The following is a 25,168-nucleotide window of genomic DNA, read 5'->3' on the forward strand; positions in this document are numbered from 1 at the left end:
TCCTAGCTCTATGGAGAAAGAAATGGCTGGGTTAGAAAGAAGTTTCCAGGCCAGTGGAAGAGACTCAACATGTGGAGTTATATTTGAACAAAGGTTTATTGGGTTGGCAAGAATTGATCAGTCTCAAAGGACAAAGTGGAATAAACAAAGGAAACAACCTCTTCTCAAGCAGTAGAGCCATAGACCGTAGGGTTTGCTGTCAACCAGCTGCTTGACTATGGGAGGTTCTGCAGGGGGTGGGGGAAGGTGGGATAAGATGAGGTGAGGAATGGGAGGAAACAGCGATGGTTGTAAAGGCCTTCCAATCTGACTAAAGACCAAAACTTCAACTTGAGAGAAAAAGCTTATCACCGAAGATTTTTAAAAGAAAAGATTGAAAAGCCATAGCCAATAATTAGGACAATGGTATACACAGTGAATCGTAAAGAAACTTTAGATTTTATCTCAGATGGAGTAATGAGCACCAGATCTAACTTTCAGTCTGAAACAACTTTAGAAAACAGTCTAGATAAAATACATAACACACATTTTTTTCAGAGATGGACAACAGGCAGTTGTCCAAAGTCTATCTGGGAGAGAGTTATGCATCCCAGGACAATAGGGTGAAGATGTAATATGCAATGAGGAGTAAAATGAATCAATACCAACAGACTCAAAAAAAAAAAAAACAGTGACGGAATTTGTGAAGTATACTTAAATTTAAATCCCAGGTCTCCAAATGCTGAAGAAGAAGCATACATGTACAGACTCACCATTCTCATGACATTTTATACATTAAAAACTAAATCTTTAAAGACAAAAGACAAGGTTGAGAGTGAAAAATATGCTATATAGGAATCAGACGACAACCAGATGCTATTGAACACAGTCTCAGACTAAGCCGATTGAGTGTACCTCTATCAAATATATGTTCTGCAGAGGGAAGCATCTGGCAATGCCTCAACTTCTTATACTGAGTCACATCCCTGAAGAGAGCTGTCAGTTAATTCAGATACACAAATCTTTCCAGGGTGGGATAAGAAGAAAAGATAACAAGGCTTCAGATAACTGAAAGTGGAAAACAATGGTGCTTTCAGTGCACAGTTCTGTGATGTAAGGCCCACTCCTATACACCTGCTGTTCGGCCACAAGAAGATAAACTCTTGATTTTCTAGGAGTCTTTCCTCACCATCTCTGGGATTACAGCAGCTTTTTTGTGTAGTTTTATATCTCACAGGGGAAAAGATGACACGATAATATTTTCATTCTCATAAAAGAATGTATTGTTTGCTTGGCATGTGATACAAGCAGAGACTAACATCATCTACTTCATTCTTAATCATTGGGGATAGACTAACACCGAGAAAACAATTTAACTGAATAGCTCAGGGACGGAGGTGGAATAAAAGAACAGAAGAAAAATGATAGGTGTGTGGCCCCTAGAGGACAAAAGTGATGAGTGAGAGATCAGGGTAATTGAAGATTAGCCAGCAACTTAAAATAGTGTGCTTCTAACACCCTTAAATGAAACAGGCTTCCTTAAGTTTTGAATTTTGAAAGCTCTGCTGGTTTTTATTTTTATTGTCCTTAGTGTTAAGCTTCTTTCTTATGTATTCTCTTGCCTCCCTTCAAGCTTTCATCTACTTCCAAAGCATTCCCAGTACTTGGACCTCCTACACAATGCTCCTCAAAGGGACTCTGCACTCAGTTAAAAATGCAAGGAGACAGAGAAGTTTCAGTCTAGAATAACTGCTATTTTAAGAATCACAACACACAATGCGGAAGAATGAAATGACTCAAAAGAGACAACCCCCTGAGGAAGTGAAACAATAACGTATAAAAAGTAATTAAACCATTCCTAGTATACTCCAAAGAGGTCACAAGAATTTAATTACAAACTTCATAGTTACATCAGGAAAATTTACACCACTACCAGAGGCAAGAAGTCACCAAGCCAGGAAGGACTTAGTCACAGTGTATCTTGATGGCTCTCACAAGGAGTTACTAGATGCCTCCTGCAGAAGCATTTTTCCAGCATTTCTGAGTAGCTTTCACAGTAACATCTAGAAAGGCCTTGCTGTGAGGAAAGGTTATAGCAATAGATATAGGTTCATCAGCGTTATCATTGCACCAGCTTGGGGATATGCTGACCAAAACACATTTAAGTGATTAAGTGAGAAATGTAGGCACGGTTTTTTTTTCCCAAGACACATTTATTTTTATTGCATGTGTGTGGATGTTTTGCCTGTATTATGTATGTGCAGCACATGCGTTCCTGGTGCCTGCAGAGGTCAGAAGAAGGCATCATTGACTCTGGAACTGGAGTTATAGGAGATTGTGGGGCCAACCTGACCCTACTCCCTGAGGCTGGAGACAACTCAGCCTTTCCCAAAACATGTAGCCAGGAGAAAAGGTTAATGGTTATAGCAAATTACGACTTCATAGGATGGGAAAAGGTGAGGAGGGGTGAAGCTGGCTGAGTGAGAGGGGTCAAAAAAGGAACACTGAAAGAATTGATCCTCTTCCTCTGTTTTCACAGAGGAAACACTAGCTAATGAGAGGACCCAGAGAAGAATGGTGAAGGGACCCGTGCCACCTACACTGAAGTTTTCTGTACCCACCCATTCCAGAATCCCAAATCATGAATGACTTACTGTTGCCTGGACCTACTGCATAAATGTAAGTCACATTTCCCCTTAGGGAGTGGCAAGAAAAGGAAGACAACCAAGCATTCAATTGCCCTGGAGAAAAGTCTCAGGAAGGAGTCTCTGGGCAACCCCACTTAATGACTGTGAGATGTTATTGAAAATCATCATTTCAGATCCAGTGATTTAGAAAAACCATTGTTAAGAAAGAGTATAGCTGATATACTTTCCAATTGACACCTATGGCATGTAATACAATAACATATAAAACTATAATGGGAGGAGATATTTTACCCCCTCAAAAGCACTTCTCATAATTTGAATATGAGAAGTTTGTATGCATTTCCCACATAGATCTCCTCCCTGTTACATGAGAAGACCTAACAAGTGGTCTTAGTACAGGTAGGTCTGGACAGACTAGAGTACAATCTTCCAGCTGAAAAACTTTATGGGATTGACCCTTTAATAACATGTGTATTTGATACCACCCATTTAGCACTCAGATGTACATTGTTGTATCTTATTAAGGGTTTCACTAAATTATAAGTTCTTTGACAGAGTGTGTGTCCGGTAGAGTAGGTATTTCATTTCCTCTTGATATAACTTGCCTTTAATAGGTGTTCAGTTTAGAGTAAATACGGAGTTCTACACTTTCTTTCTTCTTTCTTTCCTTTCTACCTACCTACCTTCCTTCTTTCCTTTCTTCCTCTTTTTCTCTCTCTGCTTCTTCCTCCCTCCCTCACTCTTTCTCTCCATCCCTTCCACCTTTCCTTCCCTTTACAATACAGTTTTGAAGAGATTTATGTTCCAAAACTTTATCCATAACATTGAACTCAAAAATTAAGCTAAATTTTCCACTTCCTATAATGCTTGAGGTAGTAGAAGTTAGGTCTCCAGGGTAGCTCACAAAAACTACTTAACAAAGAAGACAGTCAATGTAAGTTGACTTTTCCATGAACAGCAATAGAAATTCATACTATTAAAAGGTTGCAGGGATCAATTCAGAATCTCATGATTTCAGACCATAGAGTGTCTTTGAGAAAAAGAAAGAAAGAGAGAGAGAGAGAGAGAGAGAGAGAGAGAGAGAGAGAGAGAGAGAGAAAGAAAGAAAGAAAGAAAGAAAGAAAGAAAGAAAGAAAGAAAGAAAGAAAGAAAACTAATAGTATTCAATAGTCACTATGGCAAATGTTCTGTAATGTTAAAGCATTAAAAATTAAAATGCCTGAAAACAAAAGACAGGTGTTCTAGTCTAAAGTACCACTCACTTTTTCAATAACTAACATAAAAATGAAAATCTTTAGCAGGCTTTTGGTTGGTCAGCATACGAAAACTCACACCCGCACACCAGCAGTGTTCAAACAAACAAACAACAATATCTCATTCTGATTTGTCAAAAAAAAATTCTCATAAAGAAAGGAAAAGATGACATAGAGAAAATAGGCAGAGCAAGGGAAAGAACTGTGTAGTTTCTCAGTTGGCAAAGTCCATGCGTTTCAAAGAATTGGTATGTCCACGAGAACTCTCCCAACTATAAATACAGGAGCTCACATTTGTTTAAATACTTTTGTTAAAGGCTTTAATGGAAGGCATTCCTCTTAAGCTTAGGATCAGGACCCCTGATTATCTACAGAATTTTTCTCTTTGCCTTCTATGATTATTAATTTCAGACACAGAAATAGATGCAATGTTCCATCCTTTGCCTGCTTTTCTACCTAATCCATACGGTAGAATTAAAGTTGTGATGCTGAAGAAGGGGAACACTTGCTCCCTACTACTTGTTTTATAATTGGCATAATTAACCAAAGATGGTTACACTTCTCATGAGCGTACCCTGAGATCCCTCAGCCATTCTCTCAGTCAAACCAACGAACTCCTCAGCTGGACTTGAATCAGAGTTGATTTCTAAAATCTGAAAAGTTGATTGACAGCTGGTTCTTACCAACATGTTTACTCAAAGCACACTGTCTAGCCTATTTTGTCTGTCTGTGACTAAATTTTGTCTATAAATATTACTATTGAAATCCTGATAAAAATGTGTATAGAATGAATACAGAGTAAAATGAGCCAAAGATCTAAGGCTGAGCCTGTAGCTCCAAAGATTACAGGCTGTGGGAAAAGGACACAGCACAGAAGAATTATAAAAAATGAGGAAAGGATTTTAAAGAGATGGGAGAAATGAAATTAAAAGAATGTGAATGTTGTTATTATTTTTTCAGATGAGGGGATGAGATGAGAGCTATACCCACGCTTTATGAATACATGGCTTAGGCTGAGTCCAGAGTGTTTCTCTTTAACTAATCCTAGGCATGGAAGCTTCTAGCCTCTGAACATATATTTTTTTTTGCAAACTCGGACCTTGAAAGCTTCAGCTTTGAGCTTCCATCTTCTAACCTAGGCCTAGAGTGTTTTCAGCCACTGAAACTTACTGCTGAATAAGCTCACCCTTTCTCTTTCTTTCTGAATTCTTGCTGGCAGGTTCAGTTTAGCTGTTCTGGCTCAAAACTCATCTCCAAGCTGACTGATTCACACTGGCTGCTCTCCGCTTCTCACTGAATTTCTCTATTCATAAAACTGTCTCTGAACTCCGCAAACTGACCTGCACAAACCCAACTGCGCTCAGTTGAACTGCACTGTACTCTACTCTCAAACTCTTCTGTATGGTCTCCATAAACTCCTCCCTATTCTCCCGAGCTGCTTTTAAGCAGGTTCTCTTTCCTATCTATCTTCATGATAGCTGGGTCCATCTTATCTCCGACTCAGTCTGTCAAATCTTCCTCCAATTCATCACTTTTTCTGTCCTTCAAGAGATGCCATTGTTTGGGATTAATCGTGTGTACTAAAAGTGTGTCTGTATTCCAGCCAGAGATATTAAAGTTGTGTCTAGATTCCAGCCAGAGGGATTAAAGCTGTACACTAAGGGTTTGTCCGTATTCCAGCCATATCACACCAACCTAGGTCTTTGGATGTGATCCCTTACCAGAGTAGCCATGTTGTTGGATTAAAATTACTCTTAAAAATATGTTGCTAAGACAAATGAGGATCATCAAACCCCTGGAGAGTGGGATTTATTACTAATACATCAATGAATTTGCTTTTGAAATGTTATTGATAATGAGTGAAAACTGTTTCTAGGTTGGACAGAGGTTCTATCCAGGCACCAGTGTCTTGCAAAGAAGATGATAACACGTGATTCTTCTGCTTCTGACTGTAAATTCAAAGTACTGTAATGGCCTGGATCCCATAACCTGTTAGTGAAACAACAGGTCATGCATGCTGTCCACAATGACACAGGAATTCACCCTCTTGGAGTGACTACTGTCTCAGGAGAGTCACACATGTTAGCAATAAGGTGCAATTATAACGCCTATATGGTACAAAAATAAATAATTAATGATCACTGAAAATGCATATTCAATCAGCTTCACACAATGAGGACCACAACAAATTACCTGTTCAGGTAAGATTGGCTGTTGAACAGAGAAATTAGAAAGAAAAAAAAATAGATAGATAGATAGATAGATAGATAGATAGATAGATAGATAGATAGATAGATAGATAAGATAGATAGCTGCACTAGAAAGCATATGATCTGAATCAACACGAATAAGGTGAGACATGGGGTTTTTAGTCCCTTGGGTTTGGGCCAGTGCTGCTGCCTTATCATTGGCTTTTGCTAGCAGTCTTTACCAATAAATAAAATGTTTCTTAAACTGAGTCTATCTGTAACTGGTGAAAGCACAGTGTTCCCATCCAAAGTGTAGAGACCATATGTCTAGCACATATTTCAAAACACATACATGTGCTTTGTCCTTTAATTCTTCCCCCTGAAGGAAAGAGGTTAAATAAATTATGATTCTTACCTAGAGTAAATTGTTACTGGCTTCCCATTATGACCCAGGTCACTGTGTGTAAACCTTATATATTCCTTCTCTGATTTCTCTAAAAGGGACTCTAGTGGACCAAACTCTTTCTTCTTGATTTTAAACATCTGTATAGGTAAATACCTCATAGGCTGGCGTTCTTTTTGGACAGTTGGATCAACAATTATATATAAAACTCTTAACAATAGAAAGGTAAAACAAAAAGGTGTCCTTTAAAAGATTTTTTTCAAAGAAAAATACACACCAGCAGATGAACAATGTTCTCTCACACTGTGCTGCACACACCTACCATTCTCTTGCTACCATTTTCATGGAAGTTCAGAATTGGGCAAGTTAGAAGTTGAGAAAAAAACTAAATTTCCTCCATCTCAAGTAATAATCACAGAAAAGTAACTGATCTCCACACCGTGTTTCCTGAAGTCTGCACTACTCAGTTTCAAATTTCTAATAGAGACATATGGCAAATGACAGAAAGGACCGCTTGTCTTTTTTGAGAAAAACAAGATTTAGGCCCTATGGAAGTGTCACTCCTGGGAATATGAGAGTTCCAAGGCACAGTGCCATCCGTTATAGTAGCAGATAGGAAATGAGGAAGGAGAGAGAGAGGGATCAAGGGGAGAATTCATTCAAGTAATCTTTGCAATGATCTAGGCCTGAGAGGAGTTCAGACAAGGTGTGGTGGTGGGAAGTGACTAATGAAAAGAGGAAAAGATGTGGAACGACGGAAGCAGTGGGATGGGACCTCGAGTGACAGAGATCTTTGTTGGGAATAGAAAAGAAAGATATCAGAGCGTAAAAACCCAAGTTCTGTGTTCCAGTGAGATCGAGGACGTGTTGAGAACAAGCGTGAACACGTAGAGCAGACATAACGTTAAGGAAAAAATGGCTGAGATCAGTTTTCACCCTACTGAGTTGGAGGACCAGACTCCCAAGGTGTCCGGACGAGGGGGAATAAAACTCACCCTCAAGAGAAATCCCATCCAGGAATGGCAGAACTGGTTTGTTGGTCACACACATAAAGGTGAGGGCCGCAGGAAAGGAGGATCCCTTGTCAAAGAAGTGTGGGTTTCTTGTTTTCCTGCAGATGAGAATATTTACAATTCTGTGGCCTTATATTGAAAAGTAGCTGCCAACAGATCTTACCAACAGAATTTCAAACAGAAGCGAGACAAAACAAACAAACGAGGCAAGAAACTACTTGCAAAGTGAGATTTAGAAGTTCTTCTAGAGTGATGAACGTGCACAAAAATATTCTGAAATGGCTGGTAAAAGTGGTTTTGTTTTTTTTTTTTAAGGTTTCTAGCATGTCTTGTTTGTTTTCTACTTTTCAGAAAACATATTTTTGACTCTGCATATAAAACACTGTCTATGTTGATCATTTTCTCTTTCTGGAAATACTAGGTTTTCCATATAAGAAAGTGTTTCAGAGAGACTACCCCTGATTTTCTGTTTTAAGAACCTGAGTAGAGTGATGTGGGGTGGTGTCAATGTGTGTTCTGTGCCTCCTCTCTCATATGTGTATGTGTGTATGTGTGTGTATGTCTGTCTCTCTCCCTTTCTCTCTCTTTCTGTGTGTGTGTGTGTGATTTTTCCCCTGGACTGATGAAAGTCCACAGTAGTCAAAATTCCTTCTTCTGATTCCAAAACCTAATCATACTGTATCAAAAATAGCAGTAATATGTTCACCAACATAGGGTATTTACAGGTAGAGGGGGTGTGGAATCCCAATGCTGCTGACAACTCTGAACGATTTCTCCCATCAGGTAAGGCACGTGTTCACAATGCTAGATGGTTTATAGATTCTTTATCTATCTGCTGCCTTTTTCTTTCACTGTTGTTTACAAATAAATACTGCTATGTGGCACAAGTGGGTCCTGAACTCAGGATCTTCCTGCTTCTGAGAGCTAGGATTACAGGGAGGATTCATCAAGATCAGCTTTTCTTCACAATTAGAACATGCTATCATTTATGGGGTTGGTATGTTATTATATCATCCCCTCAAGCCACTGCCACAACTCCAAGGAAGCTTCTACTAAAAAAAAAAGAAAGAAAACAAAGATGATCCATGTAAAAATACCAAGAACCATATCTTCCACCCAGTCATGTCTGTAAATATGACTCTTGATCATCATCTTATGGATAAGCACATGACCACAGAGACAGTGAGTGGTGAAATGGAGCTTGAAAGTGTGATGGTTTGAATAAGATACATCTCCTATAGTCTCAAGTGTTTGCACCTACATTGGTGGTTCTTCTTGAGAAGGTTTAGGTGCTACAAGCCTAGCAGGAGGAAGTACATCACTGGTGCCACTTACCCAGGCATACTCGTTTAGGTTGCCTTGGTCAACCTAAAGTGTTTAATTACAACAACAGAAAACTAACACTAACAGAAAGTTGGTAGCTAACTAACTAAAACTAACAGAAGTTGGTAGCAGAGAGCAGTCTGTCGCTGTGATGGACCTGACCATGTTGCTTTTGGGAGGAATGCGGAAGATTTTGGAACTTTGGACTAGAACAGGGATTGAATGCTTTAAGCGGAGCTTACTGAACCATCTCAGTGGGACCCGGGAAGACAGTAGTGCTAGCAGCAGCATAGTCCATGTAGGCCTGGCTCAAGAGGTTTCAGAAGGAAGGAGTATTAGCAGTTGGCTTGGAGGGCACTGCTGTGTTATTTTGGCAAGGAATCTAGCTGTGCTTGTCCTAAAAACTTGCCTACGGGTAAAGTAAAAAGTAATAGACTAATTTCTTGGCTGAGGCAATTTCAAAGCAACATAATATTGAATACGTGGCATAGTATTAACAACTCTTGTGCAAGTCTACAGTGAAAAGGGACAAGTGGGCAGGAAAACAAATACAAAATGTACAGTCTGGAGAGACTAAAAGCATGGGGAAACTTACTGTTGCAGCCAATGCTGCTTGTGAAAAAGCTAAGGAGATTAAAACAAGGAGAGGCCACTTAGTCAGCACTGGGATAAAGTGAAGAATGCCTGTAGGGAAAAACCTCACCCAGGTAAGCTTCCAGCTTGTGATAGAGCACCTGCTCTGAAAACGCAACTGAATAAAAGCTCTGACGCTAAGGTGATCCAAGGTGGGAAGGATCCATCTTAAGCTGGAAGCCGGGTTTGGTAATGTCATCCACGTAGTGCTGGCTTAGAGGCACGAAGCATGCAGATGTAAGGATGATGTGGAGTCTTCCTTCGTGGTTTTAGAGAGCTGCTGAGGCCAGTCATTGTGGGACGTCTGCCAAGGAGAGCTACAAACAGGGAGTGGAGGCATATTGCAGAACAAGTCTGTTGCCGGCAGCCGAGCAGAGGAAGCAGAGCTATCTAAGCCCTTTAACAGCAGTCATGGACCTGCAGGATTTAGGGTTTGCTCTTCAGGGGTTTGGTCTTGCTTTGGGCCAGAATTACCACACGATTCCCCCTTTCCTCCCCTTTGGAATGGTAATGTATATTCTGTACCATTACACGTTGAAAGGATATAATTTACTTTTTGATTTTACATGGGATTACAATTAAGAGATTGCTTCTCGTCTCAGAAGAGACTTTGGACTTTGAACTTTTAAGCAGTGTTGAGGCCATGAAAGACTATTAGGATTTTTGAAGTCAGACTAAATGCGCTTTGCATTTTTATGTGGCCAAGTGCCCGTGGGGGCCAAAAAGGAGAATGCAGAGGTTTGAATGAGAAATGTATTCACGGTCTCAAGCATTTGAACTCTGGGAGACATTTCTCAGTCTCAGTTGGTGATGCTGTTTGGGGAGGTTCAGGTGGTGCAGTGTTGTTGGAGAAAGTGCATTACTGGAGGCAGGCTGTGAGAAAAAGCCAGGCCGCTTCCTATTTGTCCTGTTTCATGCTCATGATTGAGATATGGGCTCTCAGCTGTTTGCTCCTGCCACCAAACACACCGCTTGCTGCTGTGTTTCTCTCTGGAACTGCAAGCCCAAATAAGTTTTGGGTTTTGTTGTCATTGTTGTTGTTGTTTTATTCCGCAAGTTGCCTTGGTCATGGTATTTTATTGTAGCAATAGAAATGTATCAAGTACAGAAACCAACCCTTTTCATCCTTGGAAGATTCTCCCCTGCTTTCTGGACAATTCTGCTCCCGGTTGGGCCTTCTACTTCTATCCAGAATCTCTTCCCTCGAGTTCCTAACCCTTGCACCTTTGAAATACTAGGGATATCAGTAAAAACAGCCAATCCAATTCTTTATGCAAGAAAAACACAAGCAACTTCAAACTCGATGATCTTGTAAGATTAGAATTAATTTGAAAATGCTAACATATTACACACTGTCAAGATCACAGAAATGAATGGATCATTAAATGTAATTAGCACAATTATATCTGCTCTATTGGGAAAGAAAGAAAACACATCTTTCTGTGTGGACAAGTAGCTGTTTTAACTTCAAGTAGGGAAGCAAGCAGCCGCTACCATATGCACAATTCAGAAAAGATGGATGAGTTAAATCTGAACTCTGTCTGAGTTCTATTTTTCTCATTATATCTCACACAAATTTTATTATGTCTCCCACTGGAAAAGAATTGGGGTCTCTAAATAAAATAGTGTTGTATACAAATGAAATACACACAAATCAAATGAGAAGAAGAATACATTTTTAAGGCAAAACATTTGAATGACAATAGATAAAATATTGGGAATGAGTCATCCAGCATATAAATTAAGAATACAACACACCATAAGCCACGCTTGCAATGTGGTAGCAGAAGATACAGGCTGTCTGGCAGGCTCCTGTCTAATCTGCTTTGAGGGCAGCAGGGATTCAGGCTCCACAGTGTTTCCCTGACTCTCTGTTTCCCTTGTGGGATCTGCAAGCACAAAGATATAGTAAGTAATTCATTTATTTATACAGTTCCTACCAAATCTTTTCCTCACCAATCTACTCTAATGAACAACTCTTTAGAGAAAAGCAGCGGACCATCTGGCGGACATGACCCGAGCACAGGTTTCAGCCAGAGTGATCGAATAGGGGGATGTGGTGGGGAGAATGAGATTGTGCTAACCAGAGTTGATGCAGGTCAGCAATTCCTGGCTAATCAGCAGCTAATCCCACTTCAGCTGCATGAAACCTGAAGCTGGGTGGGGGTGCTGAGGAACCACCTCCTCTGAGCTCTCTCAAGAACCCAGGAGTCACCTTCCAGAAACGACTTTATCTGAAGCGGCACGCTGTACTCCATCCAGCCTGGTGGGCCTGTAGGGCAGTCTGAGGCCTGCCATCCTCCTAGACCATTCAGACTGGCGTGCCCGTTGCACTCGTGCACCTCATGTTGACTTCCAGCTGTCCTAGCACCAACCTTCCACTAAGCAACACCATTCCCTAGCCGTCAAGAATGAATTTTAAGACTCACTTTGGTGGTAAGAGCAAAAATATTCTTGAGGGAAAACAGTCTGCGCCTAATTTTTGTTCAACAAATGCTCTTACATCAAATGCATGCTTGACTTGTTTAAGCATAATTGTTTATGTGCATACTTCCTCTGCTGCAGTGTTACAGAAATCAACCACCCATTGAGCCATTTTATAGTCTCATTTAAAGACGTGTCTTAAATTTATTCTAAAATTGAGAATCTACTAAAAATCTTTAAAAATTTTTAAATCAAAATATAATCACATTATTTCTCTCTTTCTCTTCCTCCCTCCAACCTCTCTCATGTACTCCCAGCTTCCTTTTGAAATCATATCCTGTTTTTTTCAGACACACACACACACACAAATAGGCACACACAAGTACCACAACATGCTCAGTCCCTTTAGTGTTACATGTGTGCACATGATTTTAAGAAATGTAAATCTGAATAGGTTGACAGTGTGATTACTTCCTGGACTAAATAGTGACTTTAAGACATCCCAGGCTGTCTAATGAGACTATGTCTTTGAATTAAAAGTAAAAAGAGGGTTAGGAGCACAGTTCAGTGGTGGAACATTTGTCTGGCATAGATGAGATTCTAGAGTCAAACCCTATTAACAAAAAGCAAAATTTAATATGCGATAGTAGATTACCCCCCACGCCTGGCCCCCACCACTTTCGCTGGCAATAAAGTATGAGGCCATTAGTCCAGTCCTTGTGCCTGATAATCTGTGAATATCATTCAAGAGCTGAAAAACTCAGTATCAACTTTCTTTTCTTTCTCACTGCCTTCTCGTAAATAACATGCTTGTGCGTGGCAGAACGCCTTCAGAAGAGAAGATAGGGCAAAGCATGGCATCTGAGAGCTTTGAAACACCAAAAAATAAACAAAATTTTAAAAAGCTGTTATTCTAATATACGAGAAATGTTTTTTTTTTGTTTGTTTTTTGTTTTTTTGTTTTTTTTTGCTAACGGCTTAAATAAACAAAGATCTGGAAACAGAAATCTGTGCCACCGAATGTGCGTCAGCGAGGGACCACTGGACAGGCTAAGTATTTACCTGGACTCCATCTGGCAGTCACCACAATGGCTGTGTGCACCAAATTGCCTTCCTATGGGCTGCTTACAGGAGGAATGGCTTCTGGGGGGAGGAGAGCATTTCAGCCTAGAAAGTCAGTATGACACAGAGGCATGGTGAGAGCGAGGGCCCAATATTGATCGTTATGAGCTGAATTTTCATGAGACAAGTTACAAATAAGGCCACTTATAGATTTTGATACAAGGAACAGAACTGATGATAGCATCATAGACAAAAAGCATTCTGAAAGGAGCCCAGCTGTCCTACCTCAGCCCAAGAAGCAGTGACTACTGGACCCAAACTCTGCCCTGGAGAATACAAACCTGGTATTGCAGGGTCTTTCAGTAATAAAAAGAAAATCAAATTTTTCCAGTTTTACAATTTAATAACTAATACCCCTTTAAGATCAATGTAGCTCAAAAAGAATACATGTGTGACCTAGAACCTCCAACTGTACCTCCATTCTGTGACTGCTGTGAGAAGAATTTCTCTGTGTCCCATGATGCCTTTTTTCACATCAAAATTAACTGATATTTTTAAAGTAGGAAAAAATGGACACAATCAAATTCTCTCTGTATTACAGAAAAGGTGACAGCAGCTCAAAGACAGTAGTGATGTCTAAGGGCCATGCAGCTGTTACAGTAGCAGATATGCCTCCTTATCACTGGTGTTTCTGCCTGCAGAGATGTGGACTTTGACAGGCTTCTACGGATTGTCTGGGATATGCAAAGGTGATAGTTATAAAGCACTAGATACAGGAACAGAGCACAGGAGGCCAAAGCTGGCTCTGAAACCTTTCTCAGGCAAATGGCTTTTTATCTAAGGTCTTTGAAACTCAAAGTCTTCATTTTAACACTTTAAGAATTCAACTTTGTTATTGTCTCCAGTGATAAGATCTTCATTTCTAAGCACTGAGAATTGAAAGGATACAACACACACACACACACACACACATACATACCACACCACACACACACACACACACACACACACATACTATACCACACACACACACACACACACACACACACACACACACACACACGTGGGGATTTTTTTTCTGAGACAGTAATTCACTATATAGCTCCCACTGGCCTCAAACTGATCCTGAGGGTCCTCCTATGCCTACCTCCCAAGTTCTGGAATTACAAAGGTGCATTAACACTCTCCAAGTTCTTGACAGAATTTTTTTTAAATTTCTGTTTCAATTGTTTTTTTTGAATACATTATAATCATATCACTATAATTTTTCTCATGAAAGGATATGGAGGAAGCTCCCTTATCCTTCAGATACCTAGTTACTGACATAATTTTAATCACTTGTTCCCTGCTAGACGAAGGAGGAGCAAGAGCCATCAAGTAATTATCCTGTTGGAAGAGAGATGACATCATCCACAGACAGACTGAAAAATGAGGTTATAGAAAACATCTGTGTTGATTTGTCTTTTCCCATAACACACAGCTCGAAACATAAATTGATAAAGATTTACATCCTAACACTAATCCAATTAATTTAAACAGAATAGGAAATTAATGCGTGGATCTTGATTCAAAGGCATTACTAGTTTTTATCTGGTGGTGTAAATTTAGCCTACTATTCATGAAACAGAACAAATCTTATTTAGCAAAATGTCTGCTTTTAAGCTGGGAAACGTGCAGAGCTCTCAGAAATCTCATCAGCACAAAAGCCAGAAAGGTTAATCCCGATTTAGCCGCCTAGACTTTTAAAGCTGATCAGCTGTTTCTGTGCCTTTGTTCCAGTCCACCTGCACAGATGCTCAGGGGCTCCAACAGCTCGGCTTTCATGTGCTGGGTCTCGGAAGGGGCCCAGGCTGGTGACACACAGGGACTGAGAATGTCCTGTCACCATCCCTGCTGTGCACACAGTGGCACAGCCCAAGGTCAGGTATAACATTCAGAAACTCATGGAAGACCATCACCCGTCTGCCACAGCTTTGCATTGAGCACAGCCCAGATTTTTGTTAAGAGACAAAGAGTAGGAAAGAAAAGGCAAGCATGTTCTTGCATGATTAGGGCTTAGCGGTTGGGGCTGGGGCACCTGCAAACTGAAAATGTCCAGGAGCCAAGGTGCTTCCGATGTTAAAACAAAACAAGCCAAGAGCAGAATGGGCAAGTGTCTGACTGCTGTGGAGCATTCTGACGCTCAGTGGACTATCAACAGACAAGCAAGCAAGCATATACAGGGATAGAAAACCATTTCATCCAAAAAACTGAATACAAAATAAAATGGAGGGCTAGGGGGCATGACTCAATTGGTAAAGTGATTGTCTTGTAAGCATGAGGACATGAGTTCAATTCCAAGAACACTTTGTTTGTTTGTTTGTTTTAAAGCCAATTATGACAGCATGTGCTTGTAATCTGCGTCCATGAGACACAGTGTCCAGTCAGTGTCCCCTAGCCAATCAGGGTCCAGGTCAATAAAAAACTTTTTCTCAAAAATTCTGGGGAGGGGTACAGTGCCTGAGAAACAGCATTCAAGGTTGACCTTTGGCCTATACACACACACACACACACACACACACACACATGCCCCCACACACACACGTGCACACAAAATACACACATACTCTCTCACACACGAACACACACAAAAAAATAAAATAGAATTTAATTATTTAAAGTAGATTCAGAACTGGGGAGAGGGGGAAGATGGAAGATTTCCAGTGTACTAGAAAAGAAAGGCTTTCTTTAGCTCACCCTTCTTCTCTAATTATCCTTTCTCTTTTCCTCACCTCTTCTTGGTTCCAGTATAGTTTCCCAGGATCCACTTGCTGTGTGTGCATGGCCCAATCACAGAAGTTCTCTGCCTCAGTTTTCATCACTTGTAAAAGGGAACAGCCACGGCCATACCTCTGGAAACTGTTGCCAGTATTAATTCAAAGTGTATTGTGTTCAGTGAACGAGGGTCACTAGAGACCATGACCAGTTGGGTCGGTCTTTAGGACAGGATGCTCCTCATTAAGAACTGCAAAAGAATCAAAATTTTAGAGAAGTTTTCCAAGAAAAACAAGGCTAATAGTAATTTATACACTGGTGAGGATAGATTTGAACTCAAAGGTTTGGACACGTGAGGTATGAAGCAAGGAGAAATGAAAGGAAGAAGTGGGAAAAACTGAAAAAGAGGAAGCTCTGAAAATCCTGACAGAAGACTTGAGGGGTGAGAAGTTAAACAAGAAGACAGAAGCCAGGGTTTCTAAGAACACAATAGAAACGGGATGAGCAGTGTGCTGACAAAGGGAGAAGGAGAGAAACAGAGATGCAGAGGCCATGCCTAAACTGGGGGGTGGGGCCAGGCAGCAGGATTCCAGCTGCTGTGGCGCAAGTCTGAGCCAGGGAAAGGAAGGAGAAGGGAAAGCAGATTGGACAGATGGGGTCTCAGACTGCATTGTAGGTCCAAGAATGGTATGGTCATGTCAAGAGGTTTTCAAGGCAAAGTCACCATCAGAGGAGGCCTTCATCATTTGGGTCTTGTAAGGAAGGGCTTTATTTGTCCTCGGCTGTGTTCAGCTGGGAAGCCCAAAAAGCTGTGTCTGACAAAGATGGTCTCAAGACGGAACATGAGGTAGGTCCGGAAGGAAAGCAGTGAGACCATCAGTTGAGAGCATTCAGATGACCCAACATCTGCAAATTCATTTTTACCACTTGTTCACTCGGCCTCTGGGCCACAACTGCTTCTCCTCTCCTGCCTCCACTATCCATCCTAAATTCCGTTGCTGCCTGTTGCCACCTCAGCAGGCTGTGCTGTCTCACCTGCTGCCGTTATCCCTCCTTTCATTCTTGAAGAGTCTGAGGCTTCCAGCTTCGGATGCCTTCTTGCTTAGAGTTGCTGAACATTCCATTCACATCACAGGTCAAAAATGGGCAGGAGCCGACCAGAGGGCCCCACAGGCATTTCTTCCTACCCCATCTCAGAAACAACAGTCCCAATCCCCATGTTGCTCAGGACGAATTACACTGCCAGGATGCTTATTCCCTTGCCTACGAGTTGTCAGCAACGTTGCCTGATGTATATTGTCAGGAGAGGGAGCCTGGACCTCAACAGCTCCTGTGTCCACCAGCACAAGGTTATGCTATTTGGAATCTGGTCTTCCAGTTCTAAGAAGCCAGAGTTTTGCCTATAGGAAGCAACAAAATCTCCTGCATGATGGTAAGCGGAGCTATTTTTGTTTCCACATCATAGTTCCCAGGCCCACATAATCTGTTGTTTGAGGATGTGGTGTCCTAGACAGAGCTTCAACTTGGTACCTATCCTGCATCTTGAAGGACAGCAGCATTTTCTTTAAAAATTGCCTCTGAGCTTGTGCTTCAACATTGTCATCAGATGGCCACTTCAAGCCTCATTGAAGCCAGCTATTTTAAAGGGTGGACTGTGAAGTCTGTGCTAATATCAGTGGGTCCCAGAGTCACCATCTCATGCTCATTTGCTAAGAAAAAAAGACAGGTGGTATGGATCAGACAGGAGAGTGGGGCTTCAGCCACAGTGCGAGACCCTAGATGGGAGTGGAGATGAGATTCTTCAAGCAGGGAAAGCAAACAAATAACTGGGGTTGGCTCCATCCACCGAGACAAAAACTACCAGCTTTTCCAGGATGACTCTGAGGCAGATACCCTGCCACCAAGTGGCCATCCAGAATCCTCCCAGAGTATGCTACCTAGGCTTGGACCTGGTTCTGAGACAGATGGTAGGTCTTTCAGAGTGCACCCTTCACCCATTTGCTCTGCCAATGCACATTGTGTCAGGACTGACAAATCACATGACCTTTCTTGCACCATGGCTTCCTTTTATGAGTAATGAAGTGGAGTAGACTAAATGCCCCCTAAAATTTCTTCCATTTCCAGCAGCATACAATACCATAACACAAAACCCCAAGATGTTATTGGATGGGGATGTGATTGCTTGGAACTCTGAGCGCATGCTCAGTGAGTCCTCACCTTAACAGCTTGAATTACTGCTGTATTGTGGATCGGTAGAAATTCACAGCAGTCCTAATCATGAAATATCTGAAATGAACTTTTGTTACTTTCAAGAATAAACCTATTACTCCTGTTAGTCTGACAGTTGACTGCCCAATAAAGAATCTGTTTGGTCAAGGGGGGAAAATAAGTTTTAAACACTAAACAAGTAGATTGTTTAGAAAACAAGGAAAGAAAACTATTTCTAGACATCTCTACCTTGCCTTGTCTCAAGTCTCAAATTCATTCTTGAGTCAGGTTTTTGTTTTGTTTTGTTTTATGCTAAAATATTTTATTTTTATTTTTATTTTTTAGTAATTTTTATTTTTTATATTAATCACAGGTTATTTACCTCCCTCATTCCTTTCCAATTCCACCCTCCCTCATCTCCTCTCTGCCCCTTTCCAAGCCCACTGATGGGGAGGTCCTCCTCCCCTTCCATCTGACCCTGATTTATCAGGTATCTTCAGGACTGGCTGCAATGTCCTCCTCTGTGGCCTAGCAAGGCTGCTCCTCCCTCCAGGGTGGGGTGGGGGGTCAAAGAGCCAGCCATTGAGTTCATGTCAGAAACAGTCCCTGTTCCCCTTATTAGGGTACCCACTTGGATACTGAGCTACCATGGGCTACATCCAACCAGGGTTTTTAGGTTATATCTATACATGGTTCTTGGTTGGAGAAACAGTCTCATAAAAGACCCCTGTACCCTGATGTATTCGGTCCTTGTGGAGCTCCTGTCCTCTCCAGGTCATACTAACTCCCCCTTCTTTAATATGATTCCCTGCACTCTGCCAAAGGTTTGGTTATGAGTCTCAGCATATGCTTTGATACACTGCTAGGTAGAGTCCTTCAGAGGCCCTCTGCGGTAGGATCTGGTTTGTAATCACCACCCCAGTATGGCCTTCATGTTAAATTATTTAGTACCAGAGATCATCAAGGACACAAATGTGACTGCCCATTGCAGCAAGAATCCAGTTGTTTGCAGAGCATCCGTGGTGTTGTAGGGTGTTGTCCAGCCTTCTTTCTTGTGACCACACATTTATGTGTTTCTGCTCTTCCTGAGACATCCCAGTTATTTTCATTTGCCCTTGCAAAAGCCTAGTGATCTCTCTGTGGCTTCTGTTTCTTTACCCATAAAATGGAAACAATTGTGCCTGCCTCACAATGCAGCTGGGAAGAGTAAATGAGATGGTCAGCTAGCCTAGTATCCAGGGTGACCACTATATAGTCACTTCATCCTTTTATTTGGTAGTCATTTCATTGTCTTTCTCTGCTCCCTCCAGCCCAGTGGACACCCAGTATCATTTGCCTAGGCTTTGGATCTCCTATGTATCTCCATTTTGAACAGTTAGCTAAAGGTTCACTGTGGCCCTGTTCCAGAAGGTGGCATTTCATCCATGTCTCTGCTTTCATTATCTTCCATTTTGGGACCCTGTATCATCTGTCCAACTCCAAAGTCAGGATGTTTGGAAAGGTTGGACGTCAAATAGCCTCGATATTCTTCTCTCCTTCCTGCATGCAGACACACATGCCCCCTTCACAAGATAAATGCTATACACTATGAAGAGACTTTGCTCAGTAAAGATAAGATGAATCCTGAATTTTGCTCAAATTACTAAAGTCTGACTGGGGGAGAGGCCAATGTACAATGTGTGCTCAAAGGATGTTATCTGATGAAAAATTTCACCAAACTAAGCTTGCCACACAATCTCCCCATGCCAATTTAAAAGTGATCTCAGGGCTGTGTGCGTAAGTCAGTGGCAGAGTGTGTGCGTAACATTCACAGGTGCTCAGATTCCATCCCCAACACCAAATGAAATAATAATAATAATGAAGAATAACAGTGTCTCAATGCAACATGGCAGGACGTAGCTTTGAGGATTCCTGCGACCGTGCTGGCACATGATACCAGGCTTGTCACAGTCATTACCAAGACACTATATGATGGTCACATCATTGTGACAACAGACAAATTCACTAGTTAAAACTTGGAGGGGAACCACGTGCACAGTCTGAGCAGACAAAGGAGCTGGCCGGAGGCAATGATGTCTCTGCGCCTCTCCCTTGGAGGTTCCTTAGGGTAGGAAGTATAGACTCAAAAGTCAAGCAAATCTTGGTTCTGAATTGCAGCTCTGTGCTCTGCCACATCTGTGACTGTGCGTGGCAGCTAAAGTTCTCTAAGCTTTAATTCCTTGGCTTCTAGAAATAAAGTTATTGTTAGAGTGAAATAAATAATGCATTTCAAAAAAATTCCCCATCCCCACTTTCTTTTACAACCGTCTTCCTTTATCGCTAGAGAGAATGCTCTAGGATGTTCTGAGGCCCCTTAACACCTCACAGAATACCAGCTCCATTCATACTGTGCTTTTTAGTTATCCCTATAAGGAAATCTAAGTTACACATTAAACATAATAAGATAATAACAATACTGACAAAACAGAACAGTCATGACAGCATATGATAATGTGTTTAAAACAAAAAATTTTTATGCCTGCAATTTTTCACACAATGTCTTTGAAGCATGATTGACTGCAAGGGACGGAGACCACTGCTTACACAACTTTGGATAAGGAAAACTGCTGGCTGTGTGCAGCTGGTCAGGTTTACAAAGTGACAGAGAAGGCAGCAGCCTCAGAGCAGGCATGCCGTCTGGCAGCGATCAGGGAAATGACAGAAAGATTCTAAACTCCATATTTGAATTAGATTGAGGGCAGCAAATGCTTTCTGGAAAACGAACGGTAGTAAATGTGTCTACTCTCTCCTATTCTTTATTATAAACCTTTAATGATTTAAAACTAATTCTTGGCTCTCAGACCATTCCACAAACAAGGGGCTGGATGACTGAGACACAAGCCATAATATGGCAACTTCTTCATTCAGCAACTCTACTGATACACAGCACTTTATGTTCACCCTGTCCCATGGCCACGCAGAACTCAAGATGCCTTCAGGCTTTATAACTAGATTTGCTTTGTCTTTGCTGTGTATTCTGTTTGGTTTGTTATTGTTTTATATGATCCTCGGGTTCTTTTTTTCATAGTTAATTCTTTTCCCAACAGTTTTCGAAATTTAAAAGTCATAGTCTGTGAACAAGCAGATCTTGCAAAATGGTGAAAGCTTTATCATTATTTTGTGTGTCTAATCTTTTTAACTGAAAAAAAATGTTTTTTGTAGCTTTAATAGCTAAGGGTTTTTCACGGTATTCTTATTTCCTAAATTTTTTGTATAGAAGTTGAGAAGAAAATGGGCTCTCTGGGCTTCTTTTAAAAAGAACTTTATTTCTTGTCATCATGTTGAACATAACCAGCAAGTCTCTGAAAAATTAATCAGCACACCGGGGGAAGGGGAGGGGGACTGAAAGTGAAAAAAATTGAGTTTTTCTGTCAACATTCACTTGTCCAGCCATCAAGTCTTCATGACCTTTTTAAGGGTTAAAGAACATTTTCTATGTCAATGCTGCAAAAGCAAACAGGAAATCAATACCATGCTCATAAGGCCGGTGTGGGCCTGGGTAGACAGAAGTCATTCTTTATATGTGATTGGCCTCAGTCTATTGTGAGAATTGTTGTTCTTATGTCCTGGAGTTATAGGAAATGTGGGTTTTCAGTGAGCCAGATGCTGATACGACCTTCTTCATAACTGATTCCATGTGCTAATTGCTTTTGCAAACCCATTCATTTCTCTTACCAGGTGGGTCAGAAAATCTCTCTAGTATAATGTTGAGGAAAAACATAACCCATATGTTATACATTACACACTTGGCACGCTCACAATAGAGCCAGGGTCCTCCCTCTCCTCCCCCACCTTCCTGGAGGGAATGAAGGGTTGGCTACAGCCAGCAGTTGGATGCTCTGTGTTCCTCATCAGTTCCCACAGGTTCATTTCTAAACGAAGCCCCAGATACTCTCATTCTGTATTCTACACAACCACCTGTTTCGGGGTGGGGGTGGCGGTGGTTTCATTACCATTCTCATTTGAATATTTATATATTTCTATATTTTTCCACCATTTTCTTTTCAGTAAAAGAGGATACCTTAGGCAATCTCAAATATTCCAAATTTGAATCTGTCATATAATCCCAGCCAGTAATAGCCTACTATATCCTATACGTGAAAGAAAATATTTAAATCATGTAGAATTTATTGCCTAAATACCTACTCTCCCTTGTGGCATCTTCCCTCACTAACTACTTCAGTCTTAATTACAATGATATTTTCTCCATAATTTCACTGTCCACACAAAATCAGAAACACACACTGAAAGAGATAATATGGATTTGTCAATTGACAGGATCCATAATCACCTATAAGACCGGCCTCTGTGCACACCTGTGGTGTTATGCGAGAAGACATATCTTAAGCATAGATGATACCATTCTGTAGGCTGGTATTCTGGACCAAATAAGAAGGAGAATGGGAGCTAAGTGTGACAGTTTATTGCTTTCTACTTCCTGACTGCAGACCCAACCCCAGTGTGGCCCCCTACCAAAAGCTCTTGCCACCATTACATCTCTGGCCCAACGGACAATATACCTTTGAGTCGCTTCTTTAAATTGCTTTTATCAACAACATGTACCATAGAAACTAGAAGTTCTTAAATTCTTATGACCACAAACCCCAGAAAATGGCATGTTGGAGACACAGAAACTCTAATTCAGTATATCTGAGGTACAGCCTGGAAGTACTGATGTTAGGAAGCCTTCCCGTCAGACATGATGAAGAAAAGGTGAGCTGCATTTTCTTCATGCTACAAGAGAAAACTAACCTAATGATCATCAATGTGAAAAATTATAGGTCTTATAGGTTTTTTTTATTAGTCGTAGTTCACCAGGGAAACAAAATCGATTAGATGATTGGGGAGACTGTTAAATACAAAATCTGAGGGACTGTACCAGCAGACTGCAGACTTGAATACTATGGAAAGAGACATAGTTAAGTACAAGAGCATTCTGCTGTAGAACCAGACATAGCCAAAGCAACAAATGAAGTCGGAAGATCATCTGCTGGACAACACACTATTGATCAGAGGCAATCACCCTTTTATTTCATTTGAGGTTTCATTTTATTGGAAGATGTCCATTCACATTGCGAGGAAGTTCTGCTTTATTCTGTGTCTACTCTTTAAATGTAAGCCTCACCAGAGAAACATCCAGAATAAGGTTTGACCAAAGACCAGACATGACACGTTACTGTTATATCGCAGTTTTCTCCAAGACTGAAACATTCTATCCTATAGGGAAGCTTCTTAAGACAGGAAGTAAAGAACTCGAATAGGAAGTCTCTAAAACTGACTAGATCTACTAGGCCCCTCCTTCCCAATAGTATACAATAAAGACTGCTGAGAGCCCCTCTCAGACAAGCCAAACTGCAAAGAAAACCAGCTTCCTGGAAGAAACAAACCAGCCAAGCTGCCTGCAAGAGGTTTAGAACAACTGAGTCATTTAGAGAGGACACTCTCGAAACTGTTGAGCTGCCTGCAGGGTAGGAAGTGTGCTTCAGTTGCCAGCTTTTATAACATGTCACCCATGCTAGGGTGGGCTTTGTAATTTAGCAGACTTTGATTCATTTCTGCTCCTGTAAGTAAGCCCTCACCCATATTCCTCTAAGTTAAACTCATTACTTCACCAGATTGGGCTTTAGCGGCATTAGTACTTTGGCCTATCATGGGCTCCCTGTCCGTGGTGAGCAGAAATGTGTGTTGCATCTCCCCCCTATCAGTGGACTTGGAGAGGGGCATGGGAAGAGATGAGGGAAGAAGGGTGGGATTGGGAGGAAATGAAGGAGGGGGCTACAGCCAGGATCCAAACTGAATAATCTGTAATTAATATAAAAAAATAAAAATTAATATCCACTTATGAGTGAGTATATACCCTGTGTGTCTTTCTGCTTCTTGGATACCTTACACAGGATGATCATTTCCCACCATTTACCTGCAAATTTCATGATATCCTTGTTTTGAATCTCTGAGTAATATTCCATTGTATAGATGTGCCACAATTTGTGCATCCATTCCTCCACTGAGGGGCATCTGGGCTGTTTCCAGCTTTTGGCTATTACAAATAAAGCTGCTACAAACATGGTTGAGCAGATGTCCTTATTGTGTACTTGAGCCTCTTTTGGATATATGCCTAGGAGTGGTATAGCTGGATCTTGAGGAAACACTATTCCTAATTGTCTGAGAAAGCGCCAGACTGATTTCCAAAGTGGTTGTATAAGCTTCCATTCCCAACAACAGTGGAGGAGGGTTCCCCTTTCTCCACATCTTCTCCAGCATGTGTTGTCGCTTGAGTTATTCATCTTAGCCATTCTGATGGGTGTAAGATGAAATCTCAGGGTCATTTTGGTATAGGAAAAACATACTACAATCTGTACACCTAAAGGAAGCTAATCAGGAAGGAGGACTCTGGCTAAGATGCTCAATCCCCATTCAGAAAGGCAAAAAGGATGAACATCAGAGGAGAGAGAAAAACAGGGAAGAGGATAGGAGCCTGCCACAGAGGGACATATTAGTTAAGATAGAGGTTTAAGTTGAAATAGGTAAAAAAAAAAAAGTTATTATAAACATTAAAAATAATCTATTTCCTAAGTATTTATTATGTAAGCCATACTGTATATTATTATTTCTCTAAACCTTGTAGAAATGAAGTTTAAAATGACTGTCCATATACATTTCAAAAGCTTACTTCTCTTTAAACTTTCAGGTGTTTATTTTTATTTTTTTATTAATTACACTTTATTCACTTTGTATCCCACCATAAACCCCTCTCTCCTCCCCTCCTAATCCCACCTTCCCTTCCCCTTCTCCACACATGCCCCTCCCCAAGTCCACTGATAGGGGAGGTTTCCTCTCCTTCCTTCTGATCCTAGTCTATCAGATCTCATCAGGAGTGGCTGCATTGTCATCCTCTGTGGCCTGGTAAGGCTGCTCCCCCCTCAAGGGGAAGTAATCAAAGAGCAGGCGAATCAGTTCATGTCAGAGACAGTCCCTGTTCCCATTACTATGGAACTCACTTGGACACTGAACTGCCATGGGCTATATCTGTGCAAGGGTTCTAGGCTATCTCCAGGCATGGTACTTGGTTGGAGTATGAGTCTCTGGAAAGACCTCTGTGTTCAGTTGTTTATTTTTTTAAGTTGAGATACCAACTATTGTTTTTCCTTATTGACTTACTGAAAACTGAAACTCTCCACAGTTCTACAGGACTCAGTTCTAGGAGCACATTGTGTTCATTGCTTTATTTATGAATGTAAAA

This window comes from Meriones unguiculatus, chromosome 6, assembly GCF_030254825.1.
Source record: "Meriones unguiculatus strain TT.TT164.6M chromosome 6, Bangor_MerUng_6.1, whole genome shotgun sequence".
Classification (NCBI taxonomy): Eukaryota; Metazoa; Chordata; class Mammalia; order Rodentia; family Muridae; genus Meriones; species Meriones unguiculatus.